This window comes from Brassica oleracea, chromosome C2 (genome assembly GCF_000695525.1).
Source record: "Brassica oleracea var. oleracea cultivar TO1000 chromosome C2, BOL, whole genome shotgun sequence".
Taxonomy (NCBI): domain Eukaryota; kingdom Viridiplantae; phylum Streptophyta; class Magnoliopsida; order Brassicales; family Brassicaceae; genus Brassica; species Brassica oleracea.
In genome coordinates, this window is record NC_027749.1 from 39,969,762 (window position 1) to 39,982,176 (window position 12,415).

Here is a 12,415-nt window from a genome sequence, read left to right on the forward strand (position 1 = left end):
CAGCCGCTTGCTCCAAACTAGTGTTCTCTCGGGCAAGCTCTTTCTTCGCCGCGCTGGTGGATTTGAGCTTACCCTCCAGCTCTTTGAACTTCACTCGAAGAATTTCTTTCTCCTTCGCAGCCTTCTCGTTAGCCTTCTTATGCTCCGCCCTTACTCTCTCAATGGCCTTCAACCTTGCCTGAGCAAGCTTCTCTGAAGATCCCAACTGGATCATCGTCTGCTTCATAGCACTGTCGTACTTCTCAACAAGGAAGTTCATGCTCCCGTCACTCTGCAGAACGATAAACATGGACTACGTGAGATGGATGAACCCAATAAATTAAAGGAAATAAAAGATAAAAAGTAGCACAGATACCCGCGCTCTCGAAGAAGCATCGTCAATATATTCATTCTTGAAGTAAAGATATTCCAGCTGCGGTATCTCCTTCGTCCTACCACGAATTTGGCGCGTCAGTTCCACACATCTAAGGGGATTAAGGATTAGGGGAGTTGTCTCGTCATAAGAGAACTCGACGCGATCAGGGAATTCAATCCTCCTTCTCTTTTCTAGAGAACCTTCATCAGATCGAGAACTTTTTCTCGCAGAAGAGTCGGGAGCAGACCTCTCGGGCTCATCACCGGAACCCGCTTCTCGCGAACTGATTTTTCCCCTCTCCTCCAACAGGTTTTCAGGAGCGCTGCTGTCCTCCCCAACAACGTCGACTAGGGTCGCATCGGCAGCATTCGTGCCGGAGGTAGAAGGACGGGGATCTGCCTCAACAGACCTCTTAGTTCTCTTCTTTGGGCGACCATCTGGCGCCGCCCCGACTAAAGCACCTTCCCGCCCTTCTGCTAGGCCCTCATCTCTATCAACGGAGGAAGCTGCCCCGCCACTAGACCTTTTCTTCCCGTCCTTCTTCTTTGCCTTCGAGCCGTCGAAAGTCGCAGCGAGGGAAGCAGAATCTTCGGGAGGAACCTCGTCGGTCGCTCCCCCCTTAGTCTTTTTGCTCTTTTTCTTCTTCTTGGGACCTGAAGCAGAAATCTCCGCTCCGACCCCTTCATCGACTACTGTAGGAGCCCCCTCTCTGGAGGCTCATTTTTTGGAGGCCCCTTCTCTGGAGGTTCCACCACCTTCAGAAGTACCGTCGCCTCCGAAGTTAGACGGTCCCTGAGGACCGACTGTAGTCGATTTCTTCGAGAGCAATTGCAATTTCCCCTTTAACAGGGCGCTTAGATCCGTGACTCCATCCATTTCTCTAGCTTTGTCGAGAAGTCTCTGTTGTTTGCGAGTAAACAGAGGAAGGCGGGACTTACGGGGACCGAGAACACAAGGAAGCCTCGACTCCCAATCAACTACAGAAGCAGGGAATCAACATGAAAATCGCATAAAAAAGCAAACCTCGAATAGTCCCAAAAAGCAACCAGCAGGCTTACCCCTAGCGATCCTAGCTTGCTGGCGCCGTATCCACTCTCGACTGAGATCCGGCCAACGAAGATGACTGTGCGCCGCGATCGCTTGAGCACTCTCAAAGAACTTCTCAGGGTTGGCGATTGTATTCGGGTGACGAACTGCAAATACAAGGATAAGAAGAGTTAGAACTAACGACTAAAACGAAACTCCAACAGACGAGTCTCTACCAAGTTGCCGATTCCACAAAACGCGGTAGTCATCCCCCGGCGGCTCTTCGAAAGCATGTTCATCAAATTTCACGAACAAGTACGTGCGTTGCCAATCCTGCGTCTTATTTGGATGATCGGTCAAGACGTTGTAATTCGAACGTATTTTCACTGAAAAGATCCCGTTTGGCTCCGCCTTCGTGAAAGTCAGCTCCTCGAAGACCCTCACGCTCATCGAGATATCCATCTCAGCTGCCATTACCATTAACATGACGGCTATTCACAGCGACCCGTTCAAAAGTTGAGAGATGGCAATGTCTCGGCGGAATGCATAAGACGTCACCAACCGAGGGATCGGGAACCATAGCTTCGTATGATCCCCGAAATAGGACTCATACACGCACTGGTAACCAGCCGGAGGCGACCAGGGACGCTGCTCAGTAGACAGGATGATGTAAGTAACGCCAGCACCGCCGCTCGCCCTTAACAGATCCCTCACGGTATGGTGAGAAGCACAAGATCCAAACATGTTCCCCCACGACTGAGCCCGCGGGTCCCGTAGCAGTCCGGGCGGCAGCGGATCCAGCTCTTCGAAGATCTCACCAGGATGGTAAATAGTTGGACGACAGTCTATCTGGTCGAAACAAACTCTCGTGCGAACCCGTCTCGAAGGCGTCGGGGACTGACTAGACTCATCAGCGTCGCCACGTTCGGAACCAGTCGCAGTATCGCTTTGGTCTCCCCCTCTATTCTCACTTCCGCTCACGTCGCTGCTCCCGACTTCGACACGATGCCTTCATCACGAATCATCCTATGAGCATCAGCGACCAAAAGACGCTGAGATAGAGTCATGTTTTCCATGTCCCGAAGAGCATCGCGATGAATCAAGTCGAAATCATCCAGTGGACTACCGGTCGCTGACGCATCTCTGGTCGGACTCGGAGAATCTACGATGTCCTTCCCTTTCTCTTCTCGCTACAATCGACTTCTCGGAGGCATGTTCCTTTATTCAGGGGACGACTACAACCGCCGAACGATACCAATGAGTCTATACGAAGAAAAACCTATCTAGAGAGAGAAAGTAAAAGTAGAGAGAAGGGAGAGAAAACGGAATTCCTGAATCTGCAGAGAAGAATGACGAAAGCAAAGGAGAGAAACCTATTTATAGCAAAAACAAAGGCATGTTTTCCGAGCATAATCAATAGGTCAACAAAGGCCTAAATGGGCCTCAAAAGGCCGCCTAAATGCCCAGAAACTTACTCGCGACGGTTTGGTTTCTCGCTTGAACCGGTTTTCAATCAGGTTCTCAGATCGGAATCAATTCATGGTCTCGATTTAAACCGGCCCCCGGTTAACCAGCAAAACCGATCCCCGTCGTTTTATCCGAAATGATCTATCACCCGAGTAAACTGTTTCCCATCATAAAGGCAGATAGGCAAGTAAGCGAGTCAAGACAAGCGCTACTCTGAGCGACCAGAGACAAGTACAGAACATCACGCGACTAAAAGCACATACCGACGGCTAAACGGAAACAGAAATGAAACTACATACTAATTTTTTTCTCGTAAAAACATAACTCTAAATATTTTATAAGAAAAATAAGAATCAGTTTGTTATAATCCATACGGTAGGAGATGGATTACATCCCTGCACAAGACCCATCGAATAACAGGTCCTAATCCAGCAAGTTGGATTAGTTTGGTCAGTTCGGCGGCTAAACACGTCAGCTCGACCTTAGAGTACTTTTAGCCGGTCGAGTAAGCCGACCGAAAGTACCCGGCTTGGAGGGAACTTTGTCCAGGCCCGCATACGCGGCCTCTCGCATCAAGGCCCAAAGAGGTACGAAATTAGGGCATCAAGGACAGAAGACCTATAAAAGGGGGAGATGAAGCAACAAGAAAGAGGACTTTTAGGATTTTACACACTAAACGGCTAGATCTAGGGTTTTAGCGATCTTTTTGATCTTGTTGCTCTCTTACTTTAATGTCACTCTTGTAACCTTTCAGTTCGAATCTAATAAAACGTTTTTAGTCATCCCATTTCTGACTTCTTTCACTCTAGTCGACTGAATCCCGTTCAAACAAATAGGTACCATATTTAGCATTTGTTTTGTTTCTTCTACTTCTGTGGTTGTACAAACATTCCACTGACCGATTGTTCCTGTTTTTATTGAAGCTCTATCCAAAAACCTGCAATATACCATCAGTTACATCAAAGTCGGTCCCGATATTTTGAGGGTTGACAATTTAGTAAAAAGGTTAACAAAAATTTTGGTTCAATAATTTGGTATGTATATTAACTTCCAAATTTTTGAAGACGTAAAGACAATGTTTCATCTTATGCCCAAAAATAAATCTAGTTGTACATTATGATATACTTAGAAAGGAAATACGACCAAGATTCATTACCTTAAACTTTGAGTGGAGGGGATCGGAAAGGTGCCTTTCCGCTCATACTCCAGTGAAGGCTGTTCGTGGAAGCATGTGGGATCAGACGGCATTGGTGCTTTCGCTTTGCGAAATGAAGCCACAATGACTCGAGCCATCATCAAAAAAGGGCTTCCCGTGGGGAGTTTATGGCGGTAAAAAGGAGTGCCCAACAAGAAAACAGAAATGGAAAGAGCAAGTCCCAAAGTTGGAAGCCCATAACCCCAGGCCCAGCCTACATTATCTTGAACACAGACAAGAATAGTGTTGGCAAATAGAGTACCAAAGAAAATACTAAACATCCACCAATTGAAGAATGAGATTTTTTGTATCTTCTCCTTTGAATCCCACTCGTCGAATTGATCGGCTCCAATTGTTGATATGTTAGGTTTTGTACCACCCATACCAATCGCTAATATGTATAACGCTCCAAAGAAAACTGCTAACTGTAGAACCGATGCCTTTTCGCAGTCTTCAGCACTAGCAGTAGAACATTCAGGCGGTTTCATTCCTGGTATAGATACTGATAACGTTAACACCAACATCCCCTGTAATGAAGAAAATTATCAGTAACCGGTTGTTTCCGTGCTTCAATATTTTTTTTTTTGGGAAAAGGAAAGGAAAGACCGTGCTTCAATCTTTCTCATACGTAGCAACAATTCAGTCTAAGAAACTTAAACCATTTTGACACTTTAACCAATAATATTCAGTGATGAGGCTTACTATTTTTATGTATATGCTTATTCTGAAATCATAAAGATTATAAAGACTTTCAGGCTGATCTTAAAAAATCAACAGTTTGAGGACCATGCGACATATACATAGTAGTTTTTTAATATTTGAGCGTTGACCATTGTTACGAATATTTTATCCGGTTGTGCTAAGGTCATCTCCAACGGTGAGATGAGATGGAGTTCCCAACAAATAAAAAAAAATAAAAGAAATGAAAAAGTAAGAAAGAAGTTAACAATCGATCCTTAGAGCATCATTATTGGTAGGACTTAAAAAAAGTCCTTAGCTTATTTTAGTATTATTTGTGCCTTAAGAAACAAGGTTAAAGAAATTTAGAAAAATGTTGATTATTGGTAGGACTTTGTAAAGTCCTTAGTTATCTTTACAATTGAAAAAATATGTTTCAATCGCAAATGTTTTAATCGTATAAAAAACTCAGTTTATCTCACACTATCTGAAACAAACACAAAGTGGTTCTGTCTCCATTGGTTTCCTTATGACATCTCAACATTGGTTTCCTTATGACATCTCAATTCGGAGTGTTTAACATCTTATGCATCAACATGATGAATTCAAGCTAGCTAGCTATCAGGTTTTTAGACAAGTGTAAAATCAAGACAAACAAAGTGGAAAAAAAAACATACTGGTTTTTTCAGTATCATCAGTCCTAACAGCAAACACTAGAGACAATGGGAGATCTGCAAACAATAAATAAACAACACTAACAATTAATCTGATGAACAAGTGGGTACTTAATTACAACGATCTTGAGGTGAGAAAGTTAACCGTCAACAGGGAGAGTGTCCCTCGTCCACAATGTCTATAAGCATACCAAGACTCACTTCTGCCATTGGACTCCCTCAATATTCCTACTGCAAAAAAAAATGTTCAAAATTCAGATGACAACTCACAATTATACATGAATAACTGAAACAATCTATAGATAGCTCCGTTGGAGATGAAAAAAAAAAGCTTAGAATTTCTATTGAGGAATTTCGTCGAGCAGGTGGTGAGCAATCAAGGAAAGAGGCCCAAATATCTGATTAAAAAAAATTAAACCCAACCCTTGATGAAAGACACGATTCTCAAAACTAAACAAACTTACTTTGATCGAAGAAGAGAAGAATGGAGGAAGAAGAAGACTCAGCTTTGTTGTTATTGGAGAGATAACACGAACGAAGAAGAAGAAGAGAAGAAGTCTGCCCTCCTTTTCTCTCCAAGGTAACGCTAAGGACGTTGTCAAAAAGTTCTTAATTAAAGCACGTCCTTAGTTTTTTCATTTATTTTGATTTATTTTTGGGATGATTTTCATTAAGGACTTTGTTAAAAACCACCGATAATGTTGGCCTTAAAACATATCCTATAAGGACCTCTTGGAAACTTTTATGTATATGTGTCATTATATGAATGGTTTATTTTTCTAAAAGTAATTAAGTTTTTAACATGAAGTTAAACTGTATTAAAATAATAATAATTCAATGGTAAGAAGCTAAAAAGTAGAAACTAATCGTTAAGGCTGCTCTAAGTATCCAATGTTTACATTTTTCTTAAATAACTTCCAATGTTTACATATTTTATTCCAATGATATTCCAGATTAACTGGTTAAATATAGGAAAACATCAACTTTCAAATTTAGTTAAAATAAAGCATTATTTTTTTCGTGAACCAAAAGTCACTCAATTTTTGTTGAGAACAATTTTCTAATAAATTTTCGCTTGACCATACCATTTTACTTGAACATAGTTGAAAATTATAGTTGACTAACAATAGTCTTAAAATGGATTTTAAAGTTGATGTTTTTTCACAAATATAAATCAATACTTTTTTCAAAATATTGGATTTTTAATTTTTAGATAACTATTACACTAATAAATATAAATAAAAATATAAATGATAAATTTCTCAAACCAAAATTATCAAAAAATTATTTTTTCAAAGAAATTTTATTCTTAAATAATTAATTAACATATTATTAGTAGAGTAATTAGTTATAAAATGATTATGAACTTTTATAAATATGTATGATCAGTTTCGTAACTATATATATAATCATAGTTGGATTATGTTTTATAATTTTACTGTCAAAAATTTTGTTAATAAAAAATTAATGCAAATTTTGATTCTTATTGGTTGATGGTTTTTTCATGATTCTTCTTTATGTTTTTAAAAGAAATATTCAAAAAATTATATAACATCTATAAATGTGTTAAAATTTTCTTTCTGCGTTTAATAAAAAAGAAGTTTCATCCTAACACATTTATAGAAGTTTTATAAATTGTGTTTAAAAGATCTCAACTAGAAACACAAACAGTTATGAAAAATCCACCAAACGATAACTCTTTTCGTTTAAGAATCAAAATTTTCATTAAAATTTTACTAAAAAAATTATAGACAGTAAAAATATAAAACATAATCCAACTAGAATTATATAAATAGTTACAAAATTGATCATAATAATAACAAAACTATATAATCATTTTATAACTAATTACTCTACTAATGATATGTTAACTAATTATTTGAGGATAAATTTTTCTTTGAAAAGGTAAAAAAAACTTCGATATTTCGATATTTTCATTTCAATATTTTTTATAGTTTTATTAATATGTGTTATAGTTATTAAAAATATACATTAAAATTTGAAATCTATTGTTTGGAAAAGTGTTGATTTATATTTGTACCAAAAAAATATCAACTTTAAAAGTCATTTTCGACCTAGTTTTAGTCAACTATAAATATTGATTAATAATATGACAAATGGTATGATCAACCAAAATTTATGATTATAATATATTGTCAACAAAAGTTGAGCATTGTTTTTGGTTCAGAAAAAATAGTACTTTATTTCAATCTAAATTTGAAAGTTGATGCTTTAAATGAAACTTTTCTCGTTAAAATAACATTGTACAAAGATATACTAGTATTAATTTAGATTTTTCTGTATTTTTTTGTCTTTTTATTATCTGTTATAGAACAGAATATTTACATACCAAGAAACAGATTGCGGAAGAGATTACGAAAGTGAGGTAACGACCAAGATGCGCGTCTGCGACGTAAGCACCCAAGATGGGAGTGAGAAAGATAGTCCCAACCCAATTGGTTACATTGCTCGACGACTTGACCGTGCCTTGGTGCAATTTGGTTGTCATGTAAATCACTAGGTTGCTAGATATCCCGTAGTATGCCATCCTCTCAAATGTCTCGTAGACTTATTAAAAGCATTAATTAATACTAGGACAAAGTAATAAATTATGTAAGACAGTAAGAGTATGATTGGATGGTACTATTAGAGTAATAAAAGTTGGAGTAAATATTTTTACTCTCCATCCCACTTAAATACATCCAATCAGGTTGGAAAAGGTAGAAAAGTTACGCTAGAAAATTATTACTGATTTTCCACCACATTTTTACTCTAGAACAATTAAAAGTAAATCAGAGTAACGCATTAGATAATTAATTCTTCCCACTTTATTTTTCTTCCTTTTTACTTTGATTTACGCTCTGATGTTTCTAATCAGACCCTAAGAGTAATTCTATTGAGAAAAAGTTTCTCAATCCAAGTACCTCAAAACCAAAAGTAATGAAAATGATTAAAATAATGAAATGGATATCTCATTTGTTGAGAAACTCAATCCAAAACAGAAGATACATTTTCTATCAAAATAATATTTTTTATCAGATATCCATGTTAAGTAATCTTTTTTTAGTATATATTATTAAATAATAATCAAATCCGATATTAGGGCATACAATATTGTTTACAAGCTTGATTTCGACTACAATTTAAGAAAAATAATGAGATTATACAGCCAAAAGTATATATATATATATATATATATAAACCAAAATAATGTATATATAAATCATGTTAAGAAATCTTCAATGGGGTTGCTCTGAAAATAATGAGAGTATACAGCCAAAATTATGGAAAAGTGTAAACCAAAATAATATATATATCAGTTACGTACAAAATAATAATATATATGTATATATATTGTTTTTTTTACTAAAGGTTTATGTATATATATATATATTGTTTCTGCTAGAATTTACACAATACGAATAATCGATACTGTTTTACGTCAAGCTTACAGTGTTAAGTCTGCAGAATTTTCATATGGAACATAAATCAATTGGGGATATTGGTGACTTTAATTTTTTCCTATATTTTCATAATGACATATAGATCAGTTTATTTTTTTGAAAATAATATAAATATGTTTTAAGTGTAAACATTATAGGAAAAAGCCAGTAACAAAAACATTTTTTTTTTGTAACTGAGAGAAGTTCACAAAAACATATAGGAAAAATACATTAGTAAAAGAGAGAAGTTGAAAGAAATAAGAGAAATAACCAACGACGAAGGCCGGCGCCATATGGGTCGTACAAGTAAGCCCCTTCCTCTTGAATAGGGTTTCACGGATTGGGATCTATCCTCTTGGCTTTTAAATTAGAGGGAGGATGATGATGATGATGATGATGATTTGATTAGTGGTGGGTGGGTGATTCATTTAAGAACTGTTACTTGTATCTTATCTCATTTTGTTTCATCGCAGCCATTTGATTGGATAAAGAAGACTTTTATTGATAAACCCGCAGCTGAGGAGAACTGAACTGAACAAAGAAGTGCGAGTTTTTCTTCTTTTCTGGGGCTTTGTTTGTTTGTTGATTCATGTAGACCTGCTCTGTCTTTCTCTTAAATGTTATGATGACATGAGAAAGCTTTGATTTTTTACTTGTTTGTTGTTATTTCCATATGAAGTATATATAGATCAGGCGGTATCATTAGGCAAAAGTTATGATGATGATTTAAATTGTTGAGCTTAAGAGCTCAGAAACCTGGACGGACCCAGAAGCGAAGCTTTATTCGTCAGGCACCCTTTCTAATCAACCAACTCCAGAGTTATATATCACTCCAAGTCAGTGATCAAGCTTAATCTGACCAACAAATCTAATTACATTAAGCATAGACGTAACGAGCAATCCAGATCAGGATCAACTCACAACATTACCCTTGTGTTGTGTGTTTTCATCATCAAGTCAACTGATGCAAATTCCAGTTAAACCCTAAATCTCAGATATATCTGTCGTTTAGCTTCTTTTGGTTAGAGGAGTTGAAAAAGATGAACAGAGGTAAGTAAGAATTGTATTTTTTTTATTTAGTCTTGGGACAGGTAGAGTTTGCAATTGATTTCTTCTTTTTTTAACTGCTGTGTTTGTGGTCTGCTTGAAGATAATGGATGCGAAACGAGACAAGTCATTAGCACTGTTTCCAGCCAAGTTTCATGAGCGCATGTGGATTAGACGAGGTAACTTCTCTTGTTGCTTGGCTATTTCCCATATTGAGATGGATTCTTAATTGTTGTTTCTGATTTGCAGGAAGCTTGCAAAGTTACTTTAATCGTTTGCAAAGTTCTCTTCTTTGAGCAAGGCCGTCTCCTCCACAAGTCTCTAAAATGGTAAAAAGCTTGTTTTTCTTTCCTTTTTTTTTTTCTTATTGTGGTATGAATGTCATCTAGTTTTGTTTATCAAAGTTCATGTTAAGTTTGGGGATGGTGAAAATGCATGCCAGAAATCTTCAGCGTTGCTAAGCCAACTCCAGCTGATGAAAGCTCTCAAATACCCATTGCACTGGGAGACGGTGAGATAGGTTCGAGTGATGATGGCATGCCTCCACCGTCCGTTTGGGGTGCAATGTGATGCAGACACAGATTCTGGATCATTCATAGTAACGTTCTTCTTGCCAGGCTCGGCTATATTTCTCAAGAGAGGGAACCTATCGTATGTAACCAACACATGTTACGTTTTATTATATCCACTGATGATATGTTTATTGGAGATGAGAAGAAACGTTTACAAGATTATCAAATTCCTTTGTTGCTGCCATGGCTTCTATTAACTCAGGGATTAAGCAACCACCGACTTTGCCACCCTTTTTCATCGCCAATCAAAAATAACTCTTGTTCAGGATCAGACGCGATTGCAATGTCCACTGCCAAAAGCTTTATGTCATACAGTGGAAGCAAACCAAAAGATTGATGAATGAGAGAGAGACTCACCACTTGTTAACTATTCAGTAGTCACTAATCCAGTCACAACAGCTCTAATGTGCCACATTAAGTCTTAGAGATATATATATATACCACTCCTAAATGGCTAATAGCTGAGTGGCTAAATGGTGTTCAAAAAAAGGCGCTGAGTGGCTAAACATCTTGGAAGCTTATACCAGTTCTATTATTCCTTCCTATTCACCAACTATATAACCAACTCATAACAGCTCTAATCTGCTACCTTCAGTCTTAGGCTAGTCATTGTATACCTATAGACCCGGGTTGGGTAGAGGACCTTTTTACTTACCGGGTCTTCTTGAACGAAGAAACTGTAGATCAGACAAGATATGAAGAAGAAGATGAAAACATAACTTTGTATCTCATTCAACTTAAGAAATATCCACAGCGGCTCTAATGGTTTTATATACAAAGATGTGAAAGCTACTACTTGACCTAATGTTCACGTTAGTATACGCAAGCATCTAGGCAACCAAAACTGTTAAAGATAGAAGTAGGCAGAGGAGCTGTGATATCGTGAGCTGTCTTCTCCGTACGAGGATCATAACAAGAACGTGAGCTCTGTCTTTTACTACGACTGCGTTCTCCTCTGTTAACGGCTAGTACATTTGTTGTGCTGGGCTTAGTGGGCTTAACGTCTTCTTTCCGAACCAGCCTAGACACACAAGATAAACCTTCTGGTCCAACTAGTGTCTTTGGCTCACTTGGTCTAATAGAAGGAACAAACTTTCCAGCGACCTCTTTGGGATCTTCGGACAGGATTGCCTCGAAGATCAACAGTTCCATCTTTTGTATAATTATCTCCTTCCTCTTGTAATATCATTTCCTCTCTCTCTAGATCTCTCTTTGTTAGGTAGCTTCTGTGTTTTTTTCTAACATGGATGTTTGGGTGAAGAGTTTGCATTTTTATCATATATATAGTCAATGAAGATGACGCACCACACAATGCGAATCTTTCGACGTAAAACGTAAATATGCAGCTTACATTTAATTTTTTCTTTTGAACATTGGCTTTCCATTTAATATTTTTCGGGTTTTTTTGCTAAATCACCAAAAAAAAGAGAAATTAGATTTTGGGAGAGAGAATAGAGAGAGATAGGAAGAGAAAGTAGAAAAGAAAGGAAGATTTTGGTTAGATTTTTAATTTTGTTTTTTTTTCTCAGCTATTTGGCCTAATTTTCCTTTTTCTTTTGTCAACTTCTTTATTTCACGAAATCCGACGGCAAAAGAAGTTCATTTTTAGCCCAACACGTGAGAACATAACTAGATATACGTGTGACATATACAAACAGATTCAGCAAAATGGCAAAAAGAAAACATGCAAAACTTGAATCATGTTATAAATCAACTGGGGTAGATGTCCATAACCGGTCTGGTTCATAACCGCTCTATACACTTGGAGAGAGAGACGGCCCAACCCTAGAGAGAGAGAGGTAGCGGCGAGACTTGGAGATGAGAGAGAGGCGGCTACAACTTGTCTATTTTCTAATTCGTTTATGTTTATGATTTGTAATCTTTCCTATTATTGTATTTCCATTTATCTCTCTTGTAACCCCTATATAAAGGGAACACTTATTCACTAATAATACAGT

General features: G+C 37.5%; 1 long non-coding RNA gene and 1 pseudogene across 2 annotated transcripts; one reads left to right on the plus strand and one right to left on the minus strand.

The window, feature by feature from the left end:
* Positions 1–11,646, minus strand: part of LOC106327431 — a 67,995-nt pseudogene extending 56,349 nt beyond the window's left edge.
* On the plus strand, positions 9,120–10,851 carry LOC106327433. Of its 2 annotated transcripts, none has more exons than XR_001267446.1 (5): positions 9,120–9,144; positions 9,312–9,888; positions 9,989–10,064; positions 10,135–10,214; positions 10,290–10,851. It is a non-coding gene; the product is annotated as an uncharacterized LOC106327433 (long non-coding RNA). The 2 variants fall into 2 exon arrangements; XR_001267445.1 differs by having other exon boundaries at positions 10,328–10,850.
* Positions 11,647–12,415: the final 769 nt, after the last annotated feature.